General features: G+C 37.6%; 1 protein-coding gene across 2 annotated transcripts in view; it reads left to right on the top strand.

The window, feature by feature from the left end:
* The first annotated feature begins 1,731 nt into the window (after positions 1–1,731).
* The window catches only part of LOC140141262 (glutathione S-transferase A3-like), a 35,514-nt gene continuing 23,528 nt past the window's right edge, over positions 1,732–13,717 (top strand). The window contains exon 1 of one of the 2 annotated variants that reach the window (XM_072163070.1): positions 1,732–1,881. The gene's annotated coding sequence lies outside the window, so the exon portion shown is untranslated. Of the gene's footprint in view, positions 1,882–12,938; positions 12,986–13,717 lie in introns of those variants that run through there. The other variant, XM_072163069.1, reaches the window with a different exon arrangement.

Here is a 13,717-nt window from a genome sequence, read left to right as displayed (position 1 = left end):
GTGGAAAAGAGAGTATAGGATGAGCAGATTTTGGAGTGCATTAGTCATTTAGTTTAGATTCAGGCTGCATTTTAAGCTATGTTTTAATTTATTGATGGCTTTCGTTTTCATGAATATATGGTTTAAAAGGAAGTTTTTTAGCATTTCTCAACTTATCTGTAAAAATATTAATCGTGTTAATCCAGAACTAACTGTCCTCCTGGAACACCGTAATATAACCCTAACCTAAACTCTAACCACAACCCCAAGCCAACATCTCAATTTTGCTATTAGTAGTCATGAAAATCCTTCGCCATTTTATTTGTACGTAACTCGAGGGAGGGAGGGGGGTAAAAAGTTACGTACGATTTGTACGTAAGTGAAAATGGCGAAAATAATGGACGGCCCCTTAGCAACATCTAAATAATGATAATTAATGTACCCAAAAGCTAAAAACATACACTCATAGAGCTCTATGATGCGCCTTTGATCATTATGATCCATGTTCAGTTTTATTCAGCGTTATCCGTTATGTATGGAATTTGAAAAAAAAAGATTCTTTCGATCGGAAAAAAATAAGTGTCCCCTTTTAAAGAGATAATAAACTCACCTAAAACTCATTCATAATTTTGAAGCCGAACGTGTTTAGAACGTTGCAAAGCATTTTCACCAAAAGTTGTATAACCCATTAATAACTTAAGATTTATAATGTGGATTTTAGGAAATATTTTAAATTAACTATTATCAAAAGTATTATAAAAATATTGCTTAAATGTTATTGCTAAATGTTTTCTGCCAAACGTATTTAAATGCATGTTTTGTAATATAACATTATGTACAACAAATTCTGAAACCGTTTTGTAAAAATAAAAGAAAACGTTTCATAACCTTTCGTAGACAATGCTAGAGTGGATATTTAAAATTATTTTTACATTATCTAGTAACCTTTGAGTATTTTTGAAATGTTATGAAGAAAACCGAGAATGGTTTCTGTGTTTGCTGGAATTAACTGTAATGTTGCTACTTTTTGAATGATGTATACTATACGATTATTTGGGCAAATGTCACAAAATATAATGTGTTGCATAAACTAGATTCAACAGCTTTCAACGGAGCTGTAAATTTAATTTAGGAATCTGTAGATTAAGATATAGTTTTGTTTATGATGAATTTATACGATATTTTGAACAATGAATTATTGGATCTAACTATAAACAAAGTTTGCTATAAATAATTGAGAAGGTCATGAGGTAAGAATGAGAATGTTAAAAACATTAGTTATTCAATTTATGAAAACTGTTTGAGCAGAATTACTGCGGCTGCCAAATTACCAGAATGGTGCTATTTTACTGGTCTCGAACCAGGTCTCGGACTGAGACCTGGAGACCAGGAGGACCAAGACCAAGAACGAGACCAGCAGGTCCGAGACCGAGACCAAGACCAGACTTAGCTGGTCTCGAGACCGGTGAGACCTACAACACTGGTAATAAAATCTTGTTTTGAATTCAATCCGTTATTGTTTCAACAATGATCATGATTAGTATAAAGCTCCTATGACGATTTCCCAAAGCGAGTTTAGGAAACGGGTGGTGAAACACGATTTATAGTATATATAGGCCTAGAGCGTATAAGATCATCTTTGTCGCTGCCCGTCCCTTTTAAGAGGGATTTTATACTTTTTATTTCTGCATGCGCCAGATGCGTTCACCTTTGACCACGCGGAAGCAAAACAACAGTGGCGTCGGAGCGGTATTTATCCAGTTAGCTAGGGAGTCAAATTATACCGCAAGATATCACGGGTGGCGAAACACGATATTGCTTATCGCGTACTGTGGTGCGAAGAAAACAAATGCCAAGAACTAAATTGAGATTTTACCCAAACACTGTCTTCTACGTGTTATGGTATAAGGTAAATGTAAAACCAGGGGGTGAAACTGATTATATATGGCGGACATAATAACCGTTAATGTTGGTGGTCACATCTATACAACAACAAAATCCACTTTGACTCGCTACCCTGATTCCATGTTGGGATGTATGTTTGGTGGCGAACTGCCATCAGCAGTAGACAAACAAGGAAACTACTTCATAGACCGGGATGGTACAGTCTTTCGACACGTGTTAAATTTTCTTCGAACTTCTCGGTTAGTCTTGCCGAAAAATTTCACAGAGTATGAGCTGTTGGGTGTAGAAGCAGACTTCTATCAAATACCAGATTTGATCGACGCTATTGCAAAATGTCACGAGGATGAGGATAGTGTTGTAATTGAAAAGAGAGTAATCGGGAGAGTACTAATAGACCATCATGAAGTTCATTCCGATTGGAGAATACGCGGACGCCAGCAAACATTGGGACATCTATCCGATTACTTAAATAAAGAAATACCTGTAGACCCCGTGTATGGACGCAGCTGCTATACCCGCAAAGGAATTTTCTTTGACTCCATTGAATTGAGAATCAAAACCTATGACTCCTATGATGATGCATATGGTGGTCCACATCTGGTAGCCAATTCCTTTCCGCAGATATTTGGCAGTGGTTCTGAGACTGAGGCTCAGCTTAATATCTACCACTGTTTAATGACCAAATTATTGCAACTTGGATACTGTCTCCATGATACAAAAAGAGGGCATTTTTCTACTGACGGACTCGATGATGTTCTTCGCCGATTTACTGGTTCTGAAGTAAAAAACGGTGATACGTTTTATTTCAAAAAACTGTAGGCCCTAGACCATTTTTGTAGACGATACTGTTGATTATTCAGCCGCGGGTGTATCATCAAATTCATCATCGGAATTAGGGCAACCTTGGGCTAATTTGGACACCTAAATTTATGATGCATTTTAGAGAGTTGACTAGTTTTACAGAAAAAATATTTGCAATTTTACCCTATTTGGGCCCAAAACACGGTGTTTTTTCATGTTTAAAAAGGAAGACTGCCACTTATTGCTTAGTTTTGAATTAGGCCATGCGTTTTGAGTTGGGGTTTTTTTGCCGGACATTGCATATTTTTGGGAAATCACGCCATTTTTTGTTTTGAATAAATTATTTCAATACCTGTACATGCTATACTATAGGCAAAGTATACATATTCTGAAAGGAAATTTCATGAGGAATCCAAAAATGCAGTTATTTCAGATGTAGGGGTAGTACTAAGAAATATATATGAAGTTATAAAGGGAAAAATAAAAAAAAAATAACCAAAGATCAAGTGGTCCTATTTTTAAAATGCCTTACCCTATATCAAAACAGACTCCATTTTTGCATTCCCCACATCAAAAGCTTTCAGAAAATATATAGTTTTACTATATCAAATTGCGCAAGGGTTAAAACGTTCCATTCAAAAACAGCGCTGAATTTGATGAAATTAACAAATTATGTTCTGTCTAGAAAAATTAACTTTTCTAATATACATGTATATAAATTCAAATTAACATTACAACAAGTTATTCACAGTAATTTGAAATTTCTTGTCCATAATGTGAAGTTTGAAGTAAGTTGCACATGCATATTATGATATCACATCAGTCATCAACAGGATTTAAAATATTAAGTTTGACTGCTTTGCAGAATTTCAGATCTATATGTTTGTAAGTCAATCCCAACATACAAAACAGTTTCTTTTGGAATGACTACCTCCTGGGAAAGTTTCTGGTACAAAATTACTTTGTGGTAGAAAGATATATACAGGTAGGCCTACCGGTACAAAGAATCGCAAAAACTGAGGTACTAGTCCTTTGAAATTGTGAAGACCAAGGGGGTTAGGGGGTTGAGACCTCAATGAGTTAGTTAGCTAACTCAACCCCCAAAAGAAATTGTGACTCCCCCTAAAACCAATCCCTTCCCAAAGAAAATTTCACCCCCCAATAGTGTAAAATTGAAAATTGGCCTGGTAAACACAAATTTCACCTTAATGTTGGTCTTAAATACAACTAGTGTACAATTAGTGACATCTTTTTGTGCAATAATCACACCGGGCAATCACAGTCACACAGGGTAAGATGATGACCACCAGGAATATGTTTGTCTTTTCCCCCTCAGAAAACTTACCATGATGCGCCACTGAACATGTAAAATACCCAGACCCCCCAAAAAAGGATTTTAGCAAGAACATGTGCATGTGGATTAAGAAGGTTATGTTTGTATCTTAAATAGTTAAATCTAACAGTGTAAATCAAATCAGAAATGCAATCCTGATAAGTTTTCGCAAACTTCACCAGAAAAGAGCATATCCTGAGCTGCCATTTCCCGAGCAGGCATATCGTGAGCCGACTCCACCCTGGCTAATTATTTTAATTAAAACCCTTTAACTCAAAAGATTACACATTCAGGATACCTAATAGTATTCAGGCTTGTCATACTTAAGCAATTTAACTAATTTGGGGCAAAAAGGCATATCGGAAACAACATGTAAATAAGCTGGAGCAAACATTAACACAAAAGTGCATATTATGGGCCAGCATACCATGGGCCGACTCCACCCTGACATTTTTTTTCGTTAAGCTGCTGTAACTTTTGAATTATATGTACTATGTTAAAATTTAAGGTACCAATTTGAAGCACTCACTAAGAGCTTTAATTTGGTATATAATTTGCCTATGTACAGATGTAGGTATCTACAGTAATTAAACAATTCAACAATTATGCAAAAAAATCTGCGCAAATGTCCGGGCTCCAGCCTATGAGACCCCCAACTCATAACGCATGGCCATTATTAAAAGATTAGTATAAAGCTTGATACTCTCCTCCAAGACAATACACAAATGGTAACAATGTTTAATTGATGTCTATTTTAGAAAACGGAATAAACCAAAATATGGCAAAATGTTGCTATTTGTTTTTTAGTTTCAAAATAAATCTAATAAAATCTTGTTTTGACTTTAAAGCTCCCTATACTTCAGCGTACTGAGAGGTTTAGTCCCGGGGGGGGGGGGGCACTCAACTTTGGAAGTGACGGTATGTGCCTGTCAATAGGGCCCTCTTTTGAAGTCGACTATACCCGATGACCCCCTTTTTTAAAAGTCACACCAAATGACCCCCTTTTTTTTTTTAGTTGCGGCTACCCAATGACCCCCTTTTTTCGGTTGCGTCTACCCAATGACCCCCTTTTTTTCTAGAATAGCATCATCAAAATGCTAAAAAATAATGCCGAAACTTTCAAATTTTGCTCAATTTTTTCAAAATTATGCCGAAATTTTCAAAATTTTGCTCCATTTTTTCAACATTTTCTACCCGATGACCCTTTTTTGAAATCTTATACTCAATGACCCCCTTTTTATTTTGTTTGTACCCAATGACCCCCTTTTTTAAATAACGCTTTGTACCCGATTGGCACCTACTTCGCGACGCCGGTAGGCACGTACCCGTCACTTCTAAAGTTGAGTGCCCCCCCCCTCCCCGGGGTTTAGTACAGCGAATATATGGAACGAGTGGTGATTATCTTTGTCGCTGACCGTCACAAGAGGGATGTTATACTTTTTATTTCTGCATGTTCCGGATGTGTTTACCTATTGACCACGCGGAAGCAAAACAACAGTGAGCGGTATTTATTCGGTAAGCATGGGGTCACATAATTTTGAATACAACACGGGTCAACACGGATAGACTACGGATGGCGAAACACGACAATATTTCCTGTGGGGTAAAGCTTAATAACGAATGCCAAGAACTAAATTGGGACTTTACCCAAAAAGGCTATAGGCATATATAAAGACGGTCTTGTACTGACGTGTTATGGTAAAAGGTGCATAAGGAACTGATTATATATGGCGGACATAATAACCCTTAATGTTGGTGGCCACATCTACACAACAACAAAATCCACATTGACTCGATACCCTGATTCCATGTTGGGATGCATGTTTGGTGGCGAACTGCTATCAGCAGTAGACAAACAAGGCAACTGCTTCATAGACCGGGATGGTACAGTCTTTCGGCACGTGTTGAATTTTCTCCGAACTTCTCGATTAGTCTTGCCGAAGAATTTCACCGAGTATGAGCTGTTGGGTGTAGAAGCAGACTTCTATCAAATACCAGATTTGATCGACGCTGTTGCAAAATGTCACGAGGATGAGGACATTGTTGTTATTGAAAAGAGAGTACTACAACTGTCAAACAGATATCATCCGTTGACATTTTCCGATTGGAAAATACAGGGACACCAGCCAACTTTGGGACACCTATCCGATTACTTCCGTACAGAAGCATCTGTAGACATGGATGGCTGCAGCTTCAGCCGTGAAGGGTTTGTCTTTGACTCCAGTGAATTGAGAATCAAAACCTATGATGGTCAAATGGAAGACAACGCGATTCAGAATGTATTTGGTGGTGGCTCTGAGACTGAATCTCAGCTTAAAATCTACCACTATTTAATGACCAAATTGCTAAAACTTGGATACTGTCTCTATGATACAAAAAGAGGGCATTTTTCTATCGATGGACTCGATGATGTTCTTCGTCAATTTACTAATTTTAAAGTAACAGACGGTGACACGTATTATTTCAAAAATTGTACACGATACTGTTGATTATTCACTAGGATCCACAACATGTTCATCTATCCGGGCACAGTTCGTTAACCCATTTATATATTTGTACATTCATTGAATGACCTTAGAAATGTGGGTACAAAATCTCATACTCTGCAACTTGAGGTCAAATTTTGCACTATGAGTGTTTAATTGAGGTTATTGAATTACCGTAAAACCTCGTCTACAAGCATATAGGTTTTTTGATGAAAGCTTAGTACAAGAACATGACTTAAGTTTAATTCAAATTCTGCAAAGGACAATATGTTCTGCAACGGACAATATATATGTTGATTAGAAATGGACATGACCTTAAGTGTTTGTCTGTATACATTATAAACATTTTATCTGTTATAAAAACAATTGTATCTGATATGCTTTATGCATATCTGTTATGAACTGCTTTGTTTTGGTATTAACTTTGCAGCAATGATTAAGCGGGTTTGACCCAAAGTGTTTGTCTCATCTGATAACAGTTTTATCCGTATTAAATTTGCCTGTTATTAAACCAAACTTACAGTTTATACACTTTATGCGGTGCCATACATTTGATCCGAGGTGTTTTGTTTATGTACATAACAGTTTTTAGTTCAAAAATTATAAAGCTGAATTTATACTACATCGCTGAGCGATAGCAATTGGTTTTCAGCCAATGAGGTAAAGCGCTTTTTTGCGTTGGGAAAAACGCGCTACCTTATTGGTCAAATACCAATCGCTCGGCGCTTAGCGATGGAGTATAAATTCAGCTTTATGCGTTGTCACTTTTCCACCCTTAGTCAAGGCAGAGGAAACAACAGTCATCACATCGTCCTCGGATGACATAGTGACGTATCACGAAAATGGCAATTTTGAGATAATAGCATTAATTTTGTAGGTTTGGCAACTTTTACCGATTTGTCATACATACCCCGTTTAATATGTGTATAAAATACATTGTTGCCATTGACCAATTAATTGTAATTAGTCATTAAACTTTAATGTCAATTTGTCACAAATTGTTTGTAATTTATGATTCTCCATTCAAAATTGACATTTCGAAAAAAAAATCGGTTTTAGCCACACAGCCCCAATATACCCCCCCCAAAAAAAACCCCATAAAACTGGCGTATGTCACATGATACGTCATTATGTCCTACTCCAGTCTTAAGTCTTAAGGCGGTGTTGATGATCTTCAACAACATTTGTTTCAACATGGGTCCTCCTGCTTTCAACACTTCTGCTGAGATCGTATCCCAACCACACGCTTTGTTGTTTTTAGGCTTCTTGATGACCTCTTCAACTTCATCTATTGAAAAGGGCAAACTTGCTGCAGTGGGGTTGACAGGCTCCGGGATGGAGTTAAGTATATTACAGTCTCTGGGGAATTCTGTATTCAGATGTTTACTGAAGTATTCCTCCCATCACTTCATTACTTCCTCTGGGGCTGTTTTTCAGTGAACCATGTTTGTCTTTGGCTGCAGATTGAACGTTGGTTTTATCACCTGCTAGTTATCTGACTTTCTTGAAGAGATCATGGCTTATGTTCTTTGCATGGGCTTCTTCCATTTCTAGAACGTCTTTTTCACTTTTTGCATGTTTTGGTTTTCTTTTCCACTGCTTCACTTGATATTATACTATTAACAAGGATAGTTGGACTTTTAGAATACATGTAAAATGTCAACCAACACGGATTACCAGGTGAACCACACAATTAAATTTTTTTAATCCACTGCGACGTGGGACGGTGTTGGTTTAATATTTTAACCAACAATTGGGTGGTTCACCTAGTAATCCGTGTATTCTAACAGTATGGGAGGCTCTGAAAAGAGCCGTTTGGTCAGAGGCTTAATACTTGCTTATATTGTTTGCTACTATAGAGCTGCTTCTGCCAGTTAACGCAGTTAACGGTAGCGATGATAATCTTTATTGCCGTTTGTTCGGATTCACTTACATGGCCGTTGTGAGTCGCCATGCCTTTCTGGTGACCGCCTCTTCACAGCGTCATCCACAGTGGCTACAATTTTCAATGTCGTCTCCTGCTTTAAATGACATCAATAATGCGAATAAAGCCCCGAACAAAGCTGTCGTTGCTTGCTAAAAACCGAAAACGCAACGTCTGTCGTAACGGCAAAACGCCCGCAAATACGTTGAAGTATACGTTGGCCTTAAATAATTTGTCACATTTTACTGACGTTTAACTGAAAAGTGTGTAATAACAATCATACTTTAGTAAATACATCCTATCAGCATGAGACCTATTACCACCAACACTGTCATTTTTGACAACTAATTTAACAACTTTTATGCAAACAGATGCTATAGCTACCCAGCAAACCCAAAAATGTTCTTAAAACGTTTATTCAAAACGCTTTAATAACATTTTAATGTCGGGTTATATAAAGGCTATATATACGTTTTTAAAACGTTATTGTAAAATATTTTGGGCAAACATTTTTGCAAAATATTTTAACAACAGTTAAATAACATTATCTTATAACGTTTTGCATCACGTTTTCAAAAATGTTTTCTGAATGTTGTTAAAGCGTGTATATAACCCGACATTTAAACGTTTCTATAAAATATGTTGTGTTTGCTTGGTATACTTACTTTCTGGTAACTCAGCAAACAAAAAAGTTTTTTATAACGTTTTAAACATGTTATAATTTGGGGTTTGGATCTGGTAAAAAACGTTTTAATAACATTAAATATCGGGTTATATAAAGGTCATGAAAACGTTTTTAAAACGCTTTGTATGAAAACACACTACAATGATATTGTCAAAATGTTATGGTAAATCTTTTGCCCGGGGGGTCACTCCCATTGTGGCCTGTACACCATCCGCGATAATCAACTTTTGAAAAGCACCCTAAACAAGGATTTAACCCTTGGCTAAAACGATACCCTAAACACGGATTTTCTTCATTGCATCAAATTTCATACCCTAAATTTCATTTCTGCGTATTAGCAATTGCAATTTTGTTACCCTTTTTTCCAATATTTCATGTTTTTGATACCCTAAACACGTTACGCGCGTATCGTGCCTACCCACGAAAAACTACCCTTTTTACGCGTTTTCATTATCGCGGATGGTGTACAGGCCACAATGGGAGTGACCCCCCCGGGATCTTTTGCCACATTTTGCCAAATATTTTGTCAAAACTAAAATATCATATGCTGGAATATTTTGCAGCAAGTTTCAAAAAAAAAAATTCAAATGCCCCATACCCTTTATATAACCCAACATTTCAAACCTTTTGTGAATGAAGTCCAAAACGTTTTGTGTTTGTTGGTTATAAATGATACAAACAGATAACTATCTGTTATTGATACTTCACATGACCTTCACCTTGAGCTTTGTACATGATAACAGAAGTCTACAAACATGACAAAGATGAAGATAATATACACATTGCTACCTTTGTCACCTTTGTCACCTGGTCATCGATCATTTATGTACTTCCAGTCCAATACCAACTACCAATACCAATACCAAGTCAATTAGGTAAGCATAGATCTTTGATAAAATGTAGGTACCTCATAATCATATTCGCTGCCGCAGTGCACGTTAGTAACCATTGGTTACTGCTCCAAGACTGGGCTCATACACTTGTTCCGAATTTTGATATGCCATAGGCTTTGTGTTGTGATCATTTCGATCAGTGGTTCGTAACAAAGAAAGCGTGATCCACTTGACCTAGCAACGGTCAGCTTTTTGTTCAGCTGTGACATTATTAAAGCTTTGTTCAGGGCTTAGTTCTCGACGGAAAATTTTAACACCTGCAGAAGACGCCAGCGCAATATAGTCGCTGCGTCTGGCGCAACTCTGGGACGCAAATTCACTAATTGATATTGTTCTGCGGAGCGAGAACTATTATAGCACTTTGATAGTTTAATGCATAATAGGGTATGGGTACAGGGCGTTAGTCCGACACGCCGCTAGTCCGAATCTAAAATACACTCTGCCAGTCCGACACGCCGCTAGTCCGAATCTAAAAAAACACTGAGTCCGAAACTGAAAACCATTGCGCTAGTCCGAATTTGAAAAACACTGCGCTAGTCCGAATTTGAATTGGGAGGAAACACTGCGCTAGTCTGATATTCGGACTAGCGCAGTGTTTTTCAGATTCGGACTGAGGAAGTGTTTTCCAAATTCGGACTAGCGCAGTGTATTTGTGATTCGTACTAGCGGCGTGTCGGACTGAAAACTGTGTTTTCAGATTCGGACTAGCGGCGTGTCGGACTGTTGCAGTGGTTTTCATTTTCGGACTAGCGCATGCTTTTTCGGACTAGCGCCGCGCTTTTCATTTTCGGACTGACGCACCTCTAAGTATAGCGAATTTGTGTTGTCGGACTAGCGGCGTGTAGGACTAGCGGCGTGTCGGACTGAGCGGTGCACCCCTAAGCGATGGGAACCACCATCAGGCCATTTTTTTTGGAAAAAAAAACGGTGTGTAATACACCATTTTCGTAATTGACTACTTCGCTGCCGTGGCGGCGTTTAGCTCTGCTAACTCCAATTGAACGGAGTTAGCGAAGCAGAAAACTGAAAGCGAGGCCAAAGATGTAAGTTACATACTCCCAATTATGCAAAGCTAATTTGCCAATTAACTATAAGGACTATCTAGCTGAGACTTGGAACATTATGTAGTGCAAGTAAAATAGAAGTATATTACGTTTAGCGTTTTTCTAATTCTTATGGCATAATTAATTAGATGCTATTAGAGTTCGTGTTATTTTTTCAAGAAACTAACCCTAATTAATTATACAGATTAAGTAAGGGCCCTGAAAATAATTTTAGGTCCGAAAGGGGGGGGGGGCCTGAAAAAAAAATGTAAATTATTACTTTTGCATCAGGCCCCCTTTACAAGTGTTTGTGAACGTTCCCTAATTTCCAAACAATTCTAAAAATGTGTTAGGCTTATGTGGTGTAAGCAAAATTATGTTATTCTAAAACTGTTGAGATGCGACAAGTACCCCACACACCGACATCGCCTGGCTAATAATTATTTGGTGCAGCAGAGACATTAAAATGAATACACGGGATCGATACACGTGAATTGCTATGCACGATTTTGATATCAGACGAAAATCTTCGGATACTGGGTTAGAAAATGATGAATATCTCCTGTAAATGAATTTTTCTCAAGAAACCAGGTGTGGTCTCATACACTTGAAAATACGTGTTGAACAGATATTATAGTCGTTAGCGTGCGCTTTGAAAATTGGCCGTGCGCTTTGAACTCAAAATTTGACCAAAACTCTCAACATACTGCAGTTACTGTCCGTTTTCCTATACACAATACACAGTGCTCTTTCCCATTGACGCGTGACCTCTACAAATAGCCCTACGTTAAAAGTCATGGGGATATGACTAGTTAACGTCACTGTGTGAAAAATAACCGGCCAATATTAAAAGTACTCTTCTAAAGTTCTAGAAAATATTGTTTTTTAACATGTGCTAAATTTTTAGCTAATTTAGATGTTTGGAAATATTCGTACTTTGGTGTTTTAGTTAATGTTATAGGTAATAGTACATTGCCTAGTTAACGTCGCTGTGTGAAAAATAACCGGCCAATATTAAAAGTACTCTTCTAAAATTCTAGACAATATAGTTTTGTAACATGTCCTAAATTTTTAGCTAATTTAGGTGTTTGGAGAGGGTCGCACTTTTGTGTTTTAGGAAGGATATGTAAACGACAGATAACACCAAAAATATGAAGAAATTATTTCCAAACCGTGTTAAGTCAACGATCATTATGTTGCTCATTTTCAAGAATGCTGGTTTACAAAAAGCAGACCATTGTCTCATTTCGTGAACAAAGGTACACATACCATTGTTTCCTTTCATTTCCTTTATAATCGGTTACCCAACTGAAGCTATAATACCAGCTTTATTGCGATATCGCACATGAAAACAGACACTTGTGCACAACCAGAGAAGATCCGATTTAATCAGTTGAGCTGTTTCAATGAGTGTTATTTAATAGCCTTTAATGGGGTTAAGTCCTGCAAAGGTCGAAATGAATTCTACTGTAGACATGACTGCATCATGATTTTATATTGAGTTGGTCCTGTAGGCCTATGGACTACAGCGCGCAGCAGCCTATAGCGGCACTCACTCAAGTGGAGACAGTATATTAACCATTGACCGCAATGTCGTATACAAGCTTGCTCACACAGCGAGAAATCAATTACCCCGTCTATTGTCATAGCCTTAGTCAGGTCACTTCACTAATAATATGCATCTCATAAGGTCCGAATAAAATAGCCATGTGTGGCTGTGGATTCAACCTACCATGGCGATTTCTACTATGAAGATATCGGGGCGATGTCACTGTGCCCCATTGTAAGCATTTTGTTTTTCAATTTGTAGCTGCTAATACCGCCTGGAATATATCACACTTTAGTATAGTGCCCTCTATTGAACACAGTTAAATGCTGTTTTAACATGTGATTTATTTGCGTGCACGAGTGCTTTCATGCTGTTTACATTAATAAGGTCAGTCATTTTAATAGTAATACCATTTACAGCGGAATAGGGTTAGGGTAGGGTTGGTTATAGCCGGGGTTATGGTTAGCGTTAGGGGTTAGGATTAGGGTGGTGACCGTGATAGAGCTCGGCGTCTACGACTACGAGGAAATCGCCATATCTCCATAGTTAATTACAAACCGATATCGCACCGTTCGCATATCAGTTAACAATGGTTAAGTTGTGCTGTGCATGTGTATGTGTTGCACGATTCACGGCATGCTATATGGTCATTTTCACGGTAAAGGGTGTAACTTTGGATTTTAACATTTTGATCTGTAGTGTTCTAATAAAGCCACAGAATTCCATGATTTTTGGCCACATAAGTCACCTAGTTAGCAGCTACCTTGGGTAGCATAATCATCTTTGGGAGTTACTGCGTTCAGTTTTAGCAGGCTTAAATGTACTTAATATTGCCATTTTGAAAAACTATAAAAACAGTAACATTTTGTAAAACCCTGTGATTTCTTCAGTTAGTTCATGGATAATTTTTCTTATCCTGAAAGTATGGTCATATGTTCAGTAAACACTGCCACATTAGATTTAATTGTGAACAGCCCTGTATTTTTGAGAACCGGACTTCGATATTTGTCGTTTCGGAGGCTTCATTTTCCGTTAACAATTGTTAACAAACTTTGTGGGTATAGCTTTGGTTCATAATTCTTGGTTATTTCTTCACTTCTTCTTGATTCATAACAGTTG

This window comes from Amphiura filiformis, chromosome 19, assembly GCF_039555335.1.
Source record: "Amphiura filiformis chromosome 19, Afil_fr2py, whole genome shotgun sequence".
NCBI lineage: Eukaryota > Metazoa > Echinodermata > Ophiuroidea > Amphilepidida > Amphiuridae > Amphiura > Amphiura filiformis.
This window is presented reverse-complemented; position numbering and strand designations above follow the sequence as displayed.